The sequence below is a fragment of the Lonchura striata genome, chromosome 10 (assembly GCF_046129695.1).
Source record: "Lonchura striata isolate bLonStr1 chromosome 10, bLonStr1.mat, whole genome shotgun sequence".
Taxonomy (NCBI): Eukaryota; Metazoa; Chordata; class Aves; order Passeriformes; family Estrildidae; genus Lonchura; species Lonchura striata.
The window spans coordinates 17268634-17283295 of NC_134612.1; the positions used below are offsets into that span (position 1 = coordinate 17268634).

Consider the following 14662-nt stretch of genomic DNA (forward strand, 5'->3'; position numbering starts at 1 on the left):
GCACTTCTTAGAGCTATTTGCAAGTTTCTTCCATGTCCTCATACCCCTGAGACACAACAGCTTATCTCTGCTAAACAGGAGATGATAAGGAACAATCAGACAATGGTGTAATGCCAGGGCAGACACCAGTGCTTGCTGACATTATGGATGAAATGTAAATTTTAAAGAAATCTAAGTCCAACAAGGGGTTGAAGAACTTCCCATTGAATTCCAGATGTCCTGCAAGATAAGAAGGTATCTCACTGATCTTCTTCACTGGACCAAGGAAGACAAAGCACCTGAACACCCCTCTTGTTATACAACGGCTTGGAGGGTGCCTGAGACCAGGCTCCATTTGTCATCAGCAACTCCCAGGGAAGGGATGAAGGAAGAAGCAAGGGAACTAAAGGAGCAGACATCTTCAGGACACAATTTCAAGACCTAGCTGGTGAGCCAGCAGTTTTAAATTCAGGAAAAGCCTGCTGTGTTTGCTGTCAAGACAAGACAAAGAAACACAATAGAGAACATGAACAGAAGAGCAAGAAAAGAAAAATTAAACTCTCCTCTACTTCATCAGCCCTGGAAAAAGAGAGGGAAAGTAATCACTTGGTTCCTCTCTCTGTGTTCCAAACGATATTTGTGGTTTTCTCAGTGTATGTATATTTGTAGCATTGTGTTCTCATGTCACAATTGAACAGATGAGATTACACCCCTGAGAGTAAATCCCTTACATGGATCATGGAAGTGACCCAAACTTCCAGAAACTTACTACAGAGGAACCAGAACGGATTCAACTTCCTGTTTTTACCACAAGTTTACACTACATGCCAACAACAGAGGATTAAACCTCTTCTTTCCCCTGAGTTTATACATCCCTCCACAACAACATCACCACTCACGTAACAAAGACACTGAGCACCAGCATTAATTGGTGCTGCATCAATTCTTCACCTAAACCATGCAGCTCATTCTGCATTGATACACCCAGCTTTGCCTTTTACCTTATCAGCTTTGAATAAGGTTGTTAAGATAAGAATTTCACACATTCTCATTTCTAATTATCAGTGGGTTAGTGCAACTCTCCAGAAGTCACCTAGTCTATTTTTCTACCACATGAAGAATTGGTTCTCCTAAAAGCACATCTTCTATTGCTCTTCCAACTTGTTCTTAAACCTTTCCATGACTGAAACTGCCTGATGTCCTGGGATCCACTCCAGCACTCAGCTATCCTTACTGTGCATCATTCACTGATACCTCAGCTAAATTTCCTTGCTGCAATTTAAGTTTATCATTTGTTTTATTTACAGTGGACAGATTTTGTTTATTCCCTCCCTCCATGACAAGTTCACCATTTCCAAAATTTACAGGTTGAGGCAGTGCTGCTTGTCCTCTCTTTGCCCATTCTGCTTCTGCTCACAGCACATTGTCAATCTCTGCATGTGTATGTCTTTCCTTACCCCAAGAGAGAAGGCACCTGGATATCACGAGGCTGTTTCAAGGGAAGACGCTCACCTCCAAAGGCTGATGCATTCAGACACACACAGCTACAAAGTACTCTGAAACAAGAAAAATAAAAGATTTGTCTTCAGGATGGCAGGCAGAGTCCAGTCCAGGAGTAAAGGAAAAGCCAGCAACTCTGAAGTGCAATTTTCTGCACTCCATTATTTAGCATGCAAACAGATCTTCAAAAGCAGCATCACTGACTGTAGATACATCATGCACCACCACTCAGTTGGCCACATTTTCTCTGACAACCACCATAAGAGTTTGATAAATTTGTGCTCTAGGAAACAAAGTGTTCATGGACTTGGCAGAAAGCTCTGCCAAGGTATAAGCAATACCCAGCACATGTCAAAATCAGATGGCTCTGACTCCAAACCTTTAAGCCCTGTGACAGGGGACAAATTTTAATGTTACCATTGGTGACTTTATTTACAGTGTCACTGAAACCAACACAGGCAAGATTTCCAGTCCACTCTGGGATTTAAATGTGTGTAATTATGGAATAGACCCAGAGGGCAAAAGTCAGGTCTGATGAATGTTTTTTTATTCACAACATACTCCTCACCTCCTGATCTCCAGGATGTTCTACCTAGCAAAACAAAATCTCTCACAAATCCAAGTGTTTGGTGACAACGTAGAAAGGTAAAGAAATTATCTACATGAACAGTGCTCAGAAACACAGAAGAGAGATCTGAATGACAAAAACATCCCAAATTTCATGAAAGATAACAGGCAACAAGGGAGAGCAGCAATGACACATTTGCCATCCTACTTATGGAGGCTCTCAGAAAAACAGAGAGTTAGATGGTAGCACTCACAATTAGATGGTAGCAGACAATTTGCAACAACAGCACCTTTCACCAGTAGATCACCTTTTGCACCCCATCTCATCTAAATTCCTGCCTCTGCTCAGAAGGAGCTACTCCTGCCTCCAAAGGATCAAGTGGCTTTGTAACAAATACGTCTTTTCCGATGGCTGAAGCCAAGAAACACTCAATTTGTCACTTGCTGTGAAAACAAGATGTTTGTTGCACATCTAAGGATGTACCAATGCAAGAACTCAGTGTCTTGTCTTTTGCATGGATCATCCATCTGACTGTACGTTTGGCTACTGCATTTTGTCCATCTCCAAGTTTCTGCTTGGGATGGTTTTCTTCATCCTTTGTAATCCTACCCAGCTGCCCTGGGATTTTGCTTTCCTTCATCACTTGCACTCTTAGCAATGCCAACACTTACAGCCAGCCAGCCCAACTGCTGTCAGCACAGGAAGGTGACACACTCCTGTTTAGCACTGATTGGATAGCAGAAGTGCTGTTTCCAAGGCTAAAGAGGAATACCTGCACCAATAACATCCCTAAAACACTACAGAGTAGCTGAGGAGATCGAGCAATAAATGCCTGAAGGTGAAAAACTCAAAGTAATCTCAAAATGTATGTTGGACAACTGATAAAAGACTTTAAATGCATGCCCACCTTTAAGGGTGAAAGTAGTTCCAAGGACTTCAGCAGATCATCTGCAGCATCAGACACATTACCTCCCAAAATACTAGTGAGATAAGGATGTTTAGCAAGGGATAGAGATATGAGGAATGCTTTCACCAAGAAAATACACCCATTTGTACATCTGAATTACGACAGCTGTTGAAAACCATGGAGTAGCATTGAATGGCAGCCCAGGACAGGGAGCCAAGACAACTACCACATGCAATTGAAACTGCCAAGGGATTAAGTCAGGTCAAATGTAATTACACAAATTGGATCCTGGCCAGAGTGCTGGCTTATTCAAGAAAATGAAAAGAGGTGTTCAAAAGTTTCAGAGATTGAGTCCTCCTCCTGTTAATTATTTGGTGAGTCAGTCAGTGAAGTCTCAGTACTCTGGGAGGCCATCTGAAAAAGGGGAAAAAATGAGGCATAAACTTGAAAGGCATTAGAAGCGATTAGCAAAAGCCTTTGTTCTCCATGGCAATCCTGGCTGCACCAGTGCGCGAAAGTCTTTCATGTCCATGCTGAAAAGTGGCCTCAGTTCCTTTGATACTTCTGGGAGGAAGCGTTTAAATTTACAAATATCCCACTGACAGAAGTTACAGACAACAGTTGAGGAACTTCTGCATAACTCAGCCAGATCATACCCAGCTCTCGGGCAGGCAGTACTCCTGCTGAAGAGAGGAAGGACAAGACACAAAGAAGTTCACTGACACCTGGAGCAATGTCCACTCTACATGCCAGTGGTGTATGAAAGCCAAGTCATGTCAAAAAGGAGGTCGTAGCCATGAGGGACTGTGGCTTCCTCCCCCCATTCAGTTTTCAGAAGAAGGAGAGCATGCAAGGCAGGCAATAGTAAGGAGATGAGAAAGGAAGCTTTGTGGTCTGGCAGCTGAGCGTCACTTGGAAAGATTAGATCCTATTTATGCCTCTGCCATAAACCTTCTGAACGATAAGAGCAAAGTCACATATATCAAAATTTCCCGCATATTTACTGCTGTGACTTTTGTGGCTGAATAAAGATACAGAAGGACTATGTCCAGAAAAGACAAGAACTAGCAGGCAGGGATTGAGATTCTGTGTTCAACCTTTAATCAAGACTTGTACTATAACCATGTACAGCACTACAAAACATGAAGTGTTCTGAAAAAACAGGCCTTGTAAGTCTCAGTTTTGGCACCTGAAAGAAGTAGATGCCTATGCTACCTCTGTATCTGGGAGTCATCATTAGAGAGACACTCATCGCTGTCTTTGAAGCAGTTGGATGCGACAGTAAAAGCAGTACAGAATTGAAGATTAACCTTTTTTGGATAGCTTATTCAGTGCAATGTTCAGATGATGCACATGAAACAAACCATTTTTTGACTGACATAAAAAAAAAAACCAGAGAGATGAAATAACTATCTTCTCAACAAGTGCCATACACGAGGCATGTCAAGTGACATGGCTTCATCCCACAGTGACAGCAGGTGAACACGCAACTGAATCCTCTGCCATACTGATCTAGTGTGCTTTTTTTTACCCCTTTAACTTTTCATAAAACAAGCCAGGAAAATGCAGACATTTCACAGCACAGATTGGTGCAATTTGTATTAATGGCCCAAGCATGGATGCAAGCAGCAGCTTGCTTCTCTCTGTGTGGAACAATCAACAGGGACCAGTCTGGTGGGACAACTGCTACCACGGCACACCTTGCCCCAGCCCAGCAACACCTCCTCCTCCAGTGGCTTCGCAACAAGCAGGGCAAGAACAAAGAACACAGGAAAAAATCTCTGCTGTCTTGCCATGCTGTGCAAAATCCAGGGGCAAGCAAATGTGGAAAGAGTTTGCATTCTGCGCTGACCACACACAAGCTGTCATTCTTCCAAAAGGTAGTCAAGTGCTCTTCTAGGTAGCAAAAGCACAAATGTCCCAAATTCCTCATCCCTGACAATTCTCTGACAGGGTAATCACTCCCTTGGAGTCCTCAGGCACCACACAGATGACAAAAATTTATTTTGCAAATAAGAACAAAACAGCAAGGCAGTTCTTCCCATTTTTTCCCCCAACACCTTCCAACCAGCCTCCTCTGAAGCAAGTCCATTGCTTGCACTGGAAAGACCCACAAAAAAAGGCAGGTCAGAGCCAGAGCCACAACACGGCCAGTGCCACATGTGAGCACCACCACACATCAGGGGAAAGCACAGGACTGATGGTACACACACTACGAAAAAATAGATTTTTCAGCACAAAGCAGGACAACCTGAAGTGTTTCATGCTGAAGAGGAACCTACTGCCATGTTGGCCAGGGTGTGCAGGGGGACATCCCCCTGTGGCAGCAGCAGTGATTAACCAATACTGATAATGGCCTCCAACGCCTGAAACAAAGCACGAGGAAACAGCACAACAAGGACTAATGCCAAGTGGCAATAAAGACAGAGGCAAGGCTGTTGTTCAAATAAGACTTTTTTTTTTTTTTTTTTTTTTTTTTTTTTTTTTTTGCCTAGGTTACTTGTTGTTTAAAAAAAAAAAAAAGGGTTCTGCATGCAGGGACATCCTGTTCACTGTATTAAATTAAAGGGATGGATTCAAGAGGGAACAGCTTTCAGCAGATGGGGGGGGGAATCAATTTCAGGTTGCTATGGACAACTGGGCTGTCTCCTGTAAAACAGAATCAGATTCAGCTCTACAAACCTGAACACTAAACATTCCCTCAAATACAACACACACACTCTCACTAAATTAGTGAATACAATAAAATACAGGCTTGTGTCATCTCCCAGGTTTTTTGGCTGAATGAAGGACACACTCAAATCTGCTAATTGCCGCTAAATACAGGACTGGAGTTTGGCTCAGTGGTGGCTCTCTGACTGCCAGTCCAACACTCCCTTACAGGGGAAAAGCCCTTTAACAGCCAAATAAACCAGAGCAGTGCCCAGATTCACCTCACTCTGGGCCTTTCCATGGGCTCTGGGCTTGAAGACCATGTGCTGCTAATCCAAGCTCCTGAAGAACTCAGCTAGAAGGGACAGCAAGAGCAGCCTGAGGCTTTCAAGCATGTCCTGGCTGATACTCTCCTGGCTGAGAGGCAATTTAACCTGCTTGAATAGCCTGAATAGAAACAATGCTCTCCACCCAAGCACCTGACCTATGGTCACAGCTGCCAGCAGGAATCTCACATGGAGAGACCACTGGGAACAACATGGTGGCCATGGTCCAATGGGTGTCTTCTCCCCACATTTTGCACTAGAATAACTTGAAACATGTTTTAAGCACCTTCTCCACTCCCTGCAGGACAAAAAGCCTTGGTGAGAGAGACTGGAGCAGAGATAAGGCATCTGAATCTGTGCCCTTACCCAGTAGCTGTTAAGAAATCAAAGAAATCAATCTAGATCAATCTCTCCATGAAGGCAATAGGAAACATTCCCATCCCACGATACTGTAAGTCATATAGAGCAGCTAATGATTTTCCAATGAAATGTACCATCAAAATATAAGATTTTATTAGCAAAATCAATGATGTGTGCAGAGACAGTCCCTTGTGTGCCTTAAAAAAAAGTCTATGAATAAACCTGACAGGAATAAAGAACATGGTGCAATTATTACAGCTGTTTTACAGGATACTCTAATAATGACAGCCCATACTTCTGGTAAGACACCTCAAGGCAGTGCCACAAAATAAAAAATATAAAAAGAACAGAAGCACAGCATTCCCCTACACTTGGAGGGTGCACAGAAGATAACATCCTGGAAAGAAAAGCACCCCAATGCTTAAAAATATTTACCAGTCACCTGTCTTTTTCTCTTTCTCCACCAGTTCAGTGTTTCACTGAACTAGAAAAGCAACCAGTGGAAATTTACACCCATTTAAACCTAGCACAAATGAAAGCAAGACAGAGAGGCTGCAACGTTTCAGCATCCACAAAACTCATGATGTTCCTAAACTATGTACACAAGTCAGGTAACTGCAGCATCCAAGAGCCCTCTGCAAGCAACACACCCATCTGAGGACACAGGAATGCAGTCCTACCAGCCTGCCAATCTCCTGTTCTCAGCTGCCAGCTATCATCCACATCAAAACCACCATAAAGAATTCAGACAGGCAAAACATTAAGGGACCCCAAATCCAACACTCACCAAGCCCACTGCCCGATTTTTTGTGGAGCTCTGGCTAATGAACAAGGAGCATCATTAAGCTGCATTTATAGCCAAATGCTCAAGAGTGCACTTACATGAAACAGTGCCCAAAAAACCACTTGAGAGCTCTAACCCAAACCTAGACACAAGAGTCTAAGGTCCACTCAGAGGAAAACATTAAGTCTCTATTCCACTTGACTTTAAACAACCTCTGGATGCATGTGGGGATGGATAGCGAAAAAGTAACAAGAATACCCAACAGATGTTTCCATTAGCATAAATTTCCCATTCATTCCTCTTTTTTCTACCATCAAACTCCTTTATTATCCTTGCTGGATAATTTACAGTGCTTTTTACAAAGTACAGTCTCTAAGAACAGAGACAGCAAACACTTGACAATGTAGAAGTTCAAAGAGCTGAGCCATGCATGACCTGCAAGCAGATTGTTGCTATTTCCCCATGTGTATAAAAGGGCTTTGCCTTCACACAGTGCTGGAACTTGTCATCATGAAACACCCTCCTACTACAACATGGCCCAGAGGAGCTACTATTTTGGGTCCTAATAACGTGCTGGATTTTACAGGAAAGAAAGAAGCCAAGTAACATGGAACAACCCAGCTGTCAAGGAGAGAAGCAGATGGGATCCTCACAAAGCTACACAGATTGCCTGAGCCAAGTGCTGTCACAGCCCATCCTCGAGATGGGAAAGCACGGTGCAGGAGCTAGATGAAAGGAGCTTGTGAAATTAAGTAGCATCATCACCTCCACAAGACCTGTGAAGAGACAATAGAGAACTGCTTTCCAGGCATTCTGATCCCAAGGCAGTAAAACATGACTCAAGGTTGTCAAGCTGCTTTTTTAAAATGCTTTTCACCTGAGTGACAATTGCCCGATTCTCCCACCTGTTTGGCCCCCATGAAACACAGAGAGCAATCACAGAAGCACAAGCCACATCTGTGGTCTTGGAAAAGCTCTCCCTGGGGTAACAGGCACAAACAGGGCTGGCTGGAGGTGTCTCTGCTAACATGGCCCCAGGTGCTGACAGGCAGACAAGCTGCCAGGGCACAGGTAGCACCAGGATTCACCTTACTGTGGCTTCCAGTTCCAAATGTGGCTTCCAAACAATCTTAGAAATACACCACTTGCCATGGCAGTTCAGTTCCCAGTGCCTTGGCACCCTGTGAACCAGTGGCAGACCAGGAGAGGGGAGGGACTGGCCTGACCTTCCTCATTCAAGATCTCAAAAAGGTGCTGCACCCAACAGAACAAACCAGTGCTTGGAAACCCCAGCCCACTTGGAGATAACAGGGCCCATATCCAACAGATAGAGAACTTCCAGCTCGAGCACAGCCACTCACGTGCACAGTGATTCAAACAACAGAGGCTGAAGCCAGATGATGAATGAAGTAATAGAATCGATTTCCTTACCTCCCCTCCACCTCCCACTAACCGGAAGATGCTATTCAGGGAAAACATAATTTAAAGGCAGAGGCTAATGATGAATCGGATTGATTTTTAGATGGAGAAAATAGATGTAATTGCAGTCTACCTGCTTGCAGCTTGCCAAGTCAGAGCAAACTTCAGGAGAACCTGGCCCATTCTCCCATTCCTTGTCCCCACCACTGTCTCCCACCAAAGCGAAAAAAAAAAAAAAAAAACCCTCACAGAAAAGAAATTCCTTTACACAAGACAATTGTATGTTGCTCAGAGCCAGCTCAATGCTGGCTTCCCTCTTCCTGCTCAACAGTATAGAGCCTGAATTAATGGATATACAGAGGGCCCACTTTCCAGGGAAAAGCGAATTCCAAGTTTGCAGCTGGGAAGAATGCATTGTATGTCTGGTATTCACGCTGCGCCCGCTTTTCCTCTTCCTTCTTTTGGCCGTATAAGGAGCTGAGCACAGCAGGCTGGACCAGTGAGTGCAGCGCTGCCTGCTCAGCACCGTTGGACCTCAGACTTTGTTTGTCTTTACTGGAAATCCAATAAATCCATCCAGGAAAAAGGCTAGTGCATACGCTATGGAGTGTCAGGCTCAGACCCCGGTCTGGAGATCCAGGATCCAAAGAGGAGCCAGCTGAATGAGACCAGCCCAGCAAGTGCTCCTGCAGAGCAGCAAGCACATGCACTGCACAGGCAGTAATTACCTTTATTACATTGCAGGGAAAGGAGTGGGGATGTGTGTTAACTTAAAAACTGAAGACTATTGCAGCTACAGTCCTAAAGGGTTGTTTCACAGGTTTGCAGTACTCAAGTAATACCTGCACAGGAAATAAAAGCCAGCCTGGCCTGGAGTGAACACACCTAGGGCTGGGAGGATTACGTGCCTTTGGCCACAGAGAAATACGTCCTCTCTAATCACACACAGGTTATAAACAGGAGTGTGGGATTGCACTTTAGAGATGCAAATTGCTGGGAATTTTTCCTAGAGTCCTGACAATCCCTAAATTAGAGCCTAATGCAGCAATTTCAGCAGCAGACTGGGATTTCCATATCCCAAATGCAATTATACAATATTACCTTCCAAAAACATAAAACCTTTTTGCCACTACTGCTTCTTCTGTAAACAACAGACTGTTCCTGTGGGCACCCAGGGCATTGCAGGAGCAAAAAGGAGAGGGAAAGACACACACCACATAACCTTCCCTTATGGAGAGTGATAGGTGCTGCCCCATGAGATGGCAACACCAACAATCAGAGCCCCTCATGCTTGGCCCTAGCACCAAAGTGCAGGGGCAGAAACTCAAAGCAACCCCAAATCCATCCAACCGCCCTGTCTTGCCCTCTCACCTTTGTCAAGCATGTAAAGTTCCATCTCCTTCCCAGCACTAGCAACTCTGGGCTGCAGTTCCCCATTGCCACCTCTTCTTTGGAGGTTCTGTCCCAGCCCCTGCAGCTACCCGCTCCCAACCCTCCACCTCCACAGAGCTGCCGGCATGAGGAAAAGGGAAGGACAGTGGCCAGAAATCCCTTCATGACACCTGAAAACAGTCTTCAGCTTTCACCTGTTATATCCAGATAGAGTCAGGGATGCTCTGAAGCACAGAATGAAGCGGCTTAGATGAAGACACACGGTTGAAACTCAGCTGGGGGAAGGGAAAGTTTCTAGCCTCATTAATAACAGCCTGAAATTAAAAGCAGAGCTTGTAGTACAGCTGCAATTTCAGCTACCCCGCTGCTTGTGTTAACAGTGTGGCTTTATTATGGTCAGGGATTAAAAACAGCTTCAACAATTAAAAGAGGGAAAAGAAAAAAAAAATAATGACTGAATGAAAGAACCACCACCACCAAAAATCAGTATAAAAAATTCCTGCGGGCTGGAATGATTAGCAAAAAACACTTGTGTGCTGTGAGGAGCATGAGTGAATGCTTCCTTCCCCACACAGGCCCACACATGTCCCTGACAAGTATATCTGTCCCCCACCTGTGGGAAATCACCCACTGCCCCATGGCTCAGCACAGCCACCATTAGCCTCCCCAGGGATGCCACCTCCTGCCCAGGAATAGGTGGTCTACAATCACCCTGCTCCAAGCAGAGAGCTTAGAAACTTCCTCACCCCTGCTGTCTAAATAACACAGTATTTAGAACAAAAATGGAAAGAAAACAGACTTTCAACAAATGACTAACATGCCTCCAATTTCCCAGGAGGCAGCAGGCTCATGGAGCAGCTCAGAAGAGCTGAGAAGCAGCACGCTCTTGTGTCCTGGAGGTGAGCTGGTTGCCTAAGGTTTCCTGAAGCATTCACCCCTCATTCCCTGGCACTTGCTCTGACACCAGCTGGGATAAGCTACCACTGGGAAACCTCAGTTTGTTGTGCCTCAACACAAGAGTCATCGCTTTGAGGGCTTGGCCAGTAATGCCAAGACTGAACCTACTCATTCTGCTCAGTAAGAATCAAAAGTAATGTCTTCATGAGAAAGACTATCTCCCTTCTCTTTCACCACCTTCCTGACAAAGGTATTCTCTGAAAACATCACCTTTAGGGCAGTCACCTACATTCACTGCAAAGCTACTGAGGACCAGAAGTCCCTTCACAGCCAAGCTCACACTTGCTTTTTCTCAACAGTGTTTCTGTGCCCCCACAGGTCTTAGCTTCCACTTCTCCTGCCTGCAAAGCAGGAAATATAAGAAGGGTCAGCACAACTGACCATAAATTCTGGAGTTTGGGATTTTTTTACTCTTTTTACTTCACAGCTGCTTTTGCCTTTGACCAACAACAGAAAGGGAGTGCAGCCACAGCACAGCAGGAAGGCATCAGTTTTGTCACAAACACAGCCACACCTACAGCTCTTTCTCCACTGCACAAGGTTTGGCCTTCAAAAATCAATCCAAACTTAGCCCATCCACCAAAGCTGCTGCCTTTGGATTATATGGATATTAGCCCAAGGACCACAGGTCATTCCCAGAGATATGCTCTGGGCAAATTCCTGCATCTACCACAGAGCTGCAATGCTCAAGAGCCAAACTCCTGACACAATGATGGTCATCTTCACCGAGACAACAGATCCAGGTTCCTCCAGTGTTTCCCATGAGGACACACTGGACAAATCTGGTCCTAATGGCTGCTGCAACCCAGCAGTAAAAGCAATGCTGGGAACACCCAACAGATCTGAGCCCTGTTCCTGCTATGGGATGAATGCAGAATAATTTTCCATAAAGGATTAAAGTCACATCCCTGTCAAGGAAGCTATTAGTTAACAGAAAAAATCTTTGCCATTTTTGGAGACAGAACCATGGACTCAGAAAAATTCTTGCTGCTCCAATGAAGGACAGAGACATCCAACCCAAATAAAGAAGATCCATCATTATATGACAATGGCAGTGCCCAGACATCTGCCCTCAAAAGCCAGCCAAAAGCATTTTACACTGTTCACTTTCACAAGCTCAGAAATTCAAGCTAGGCTGTGCCAACCCTTTACAATTCCCGTCATTGGAGGGTACAAAGGACTTCAACAGATCTGCACTTGAAGCCATGTCTGCAAAAATATCACAGATAAGGTAGCATGTCCCCAGCAGCCACACAGCTTCTGCACCATATCCAGGGCAGGTTTGGTATCTTAGAAAACCAAAATCTCCTTTCTTTGTACCCTGAAGTCCAGTATTCCAAAACCATTTATATTAAAACTAACAAGCCCCACAATACACTTTCTCAGACACCAGAGCACTTTCTAAATGCCAAGGTGACTGCAACCAAAAGTCACCATGGCTTAACAAATGTGGGTGATATGACTTCCTGGTGGTTTCAGTTAATGGGCTTTGCCTTGCCTTTTCAGCAGGCTGGGAGCACACGTGGCAAACACAACACAGCCACTGTTCAGCTGTGAGAATGAACCAACTCCAGGCAGACTCACAGCCCCACCATGGAAAGCATTATATCCTATCCCCTGCTTTGCAGACAGGAGAAATTCAAGATAAAAAATAAACAGCCACCAAAGAAACCTAAAACCAACACACACAAAACAATGAAATCCCCCTGAAAAGGGTAGAGAAAAAAAACCCCACAACACAAGCCTGAAATTTGGAGCTGCACTGCCCCAACACACTCATTCCTGGATGGAAAAGAATGGAATGTTTGAAGGATGTGAGATGACACCTGCACCAGGTACAGTCTGGCAGTGGGTAAATAGGCTGTGGCAGCATGATAGCAACAGGAGAAGTGCACAGAAGCAGGAAGAATTGAGGAAGTGCCAGCCAGTAAGGAAGGTGCTGTGGCCACAAAACATAGCCAAAAAATGGCAAAAAAAAAATCAGATTATTCAGATCCTGTCCTTAGAAACCGATGCTAGAATTTTTCTCTTACACAGGACTGCACTCCTCCTCTCACCCCAGAATTTGTGACCTTCCATGTCACAGTTTTTTGAGTGCAAGTAATGCCCACTGCTGCATAGGCAGATGGGGACCAATGCTATGGCTGATGTCATATGGACAGCTCCTTCTCTTACAAAACGCTTCCAGCTCCAGTAGAAAGATCCCCATGCGTTCAGATGGCCAAAATCAGGCAAGCACTGAGCAGAGCCTTTACCTAAAAGCTTTACTAACATCTGGAAGAATTACAGTGGGCCATCTGCATATTCTTCTCCTAAAATGTATCTGGTTCAAACTCACTTCTCCCTCACCTCCTCTGACATATGTCCATATTTCTCCATTAATAGTTGAGCTGCTGGTGACACCCTGAGCACCTTCCACTGTTCCAACCCATCAGTGAAATAACCCCCTGCAGCTCAGGGTTAACATCAGAACCAGTAGCTCCCATGAACTACAACAGCTCTAAGACTTACACTGAAGAGTTACTGGAATTTATTAGGTTAAGCATGCCAATATCTCAAAATCATTAAGGGCTTAAACTTTGTACCTGTACAATGCATGATCAAGTTTGTTACAAATGTCATTAACAATAAACCATAACTACATTTCCAGAGAAAAAAATCCGGGCACCTACAGTGGATTGTCAGAGAGACAAAGTACTAAAGTCAAGGAAAGAACTCTGGCTTGCCTGTTTTTTCCAGCCTATCAGAGACACACGCTCCTAAGAACCCAAGCCTTTCCCCTTGAAATGAGGAACTAATCACCCTTCCAGGGTGACACCACAAGCTTTGGGTTTTGTTCCCATTTTAGCATGTGTAAGGCATGAGGCACCAAGAGGACCTATGAGCTGCTGCTTCTCAGACACCAGACACACCTGAAAAGCAGCTCTCAGTAGTTCAAAGCTAGCACTTTCCAGTTTCTGCCAATTTCCTTGATACCCAAAAGGCAGTCTATGACCCTTTTAGATTGACAAACCCATTTTTGTAATAAAAACACAAAGGTCCCTTGCTACAAAGAAACATGAGCAGTCCAGCTAGGAGCTGCCAGCCCCAGCACAAATAAACCTTCAGCACCACATCATACATGGAGCTGAAAACCCCGAGATCCTGTCCTCCTGTTTCTGAAGTACTATTTGTATTAACTGGACTTAGTGTGGATTTTAAACATTACCAGAAAACTTTCCTCAGTAAAAGGGGATCATTCAGGCACATTCACAGGAGCAATCCTCCTCTTTAGGGTGACCTAAAGTTGGAAGGTTTTGCTCTAACCAACACTGGAGAGAGGACTTAATGAGAAAAGCACCAAAGGTCACTGCTGGTCTTGGCAAGGCTGGATAAACTACAGTAAGGGCTAGAAAGAAGATCTGCCTAGTCTGAAGGCCAGGGGTCCAAAAGGCAAGCCAAAAAGTAACTTGTTCCCTTTCCTAACAAACTGTGTTTTCAGCTGGAAGTCACTTGGCAGCCTTCCTGCCAGAGGATGCTGCAGGTCAAGACAAGGGTTCATTCCCGGCCAGGCTGAGTGGGGACACAAACCACAAGAACAGACAGTGCTCTGCTATCTGTACATGGGCTGGAACTCCAGAACTGCATCTGCTGGGCTGTCCTTAGACAGAAAGGGATGCTGCTGGCCAGGGCTGGTGTGCCCCAGGACACATCAGCCTGCTCAAGAGCAAGGATGGGCTAAGTACCGAGGCACAAACAGGGGAGCCAAGGCAAGTCTTCAGGCACCCAACTGCTCCACACCTGCCTCACAAACACCTTGAGCTCCTTGCTTCTGTGAA

At 44.8% G+C, this 14662-nt stretch overlaps 1 protein-coding gene across 11 annotated transcripts in view; it reads right to left on the bottom strand.

Annotated features, from left to right (window-relative positions):
• LPP (LIM domain containing preferred translocation partner in lipoma) overlaps positions 1-14662 on the bottom strand; it is a 326612-nt gene that overhangs the window by 254409 nt on the left and 57541 nt on the right. For 9 of the 11 annotated variants that reach the window (XM_021536843.2, XM_021536840.2, XM_021536844.2 and 6 more), the window contains one exon: positions 1437-1535. The exons of 1 other annotated variant lie outside the window; for it this stretch is intronic. The gene's annotated coding sequence lies outside the window, so the exon portion shown is untranslated. The remainder of the gene's footprint in view (positions 1-1436; positions 1536-14662) is intronic. One more of the 11 variants, XM_077785685.1, reaches the window with a different exon arrangement.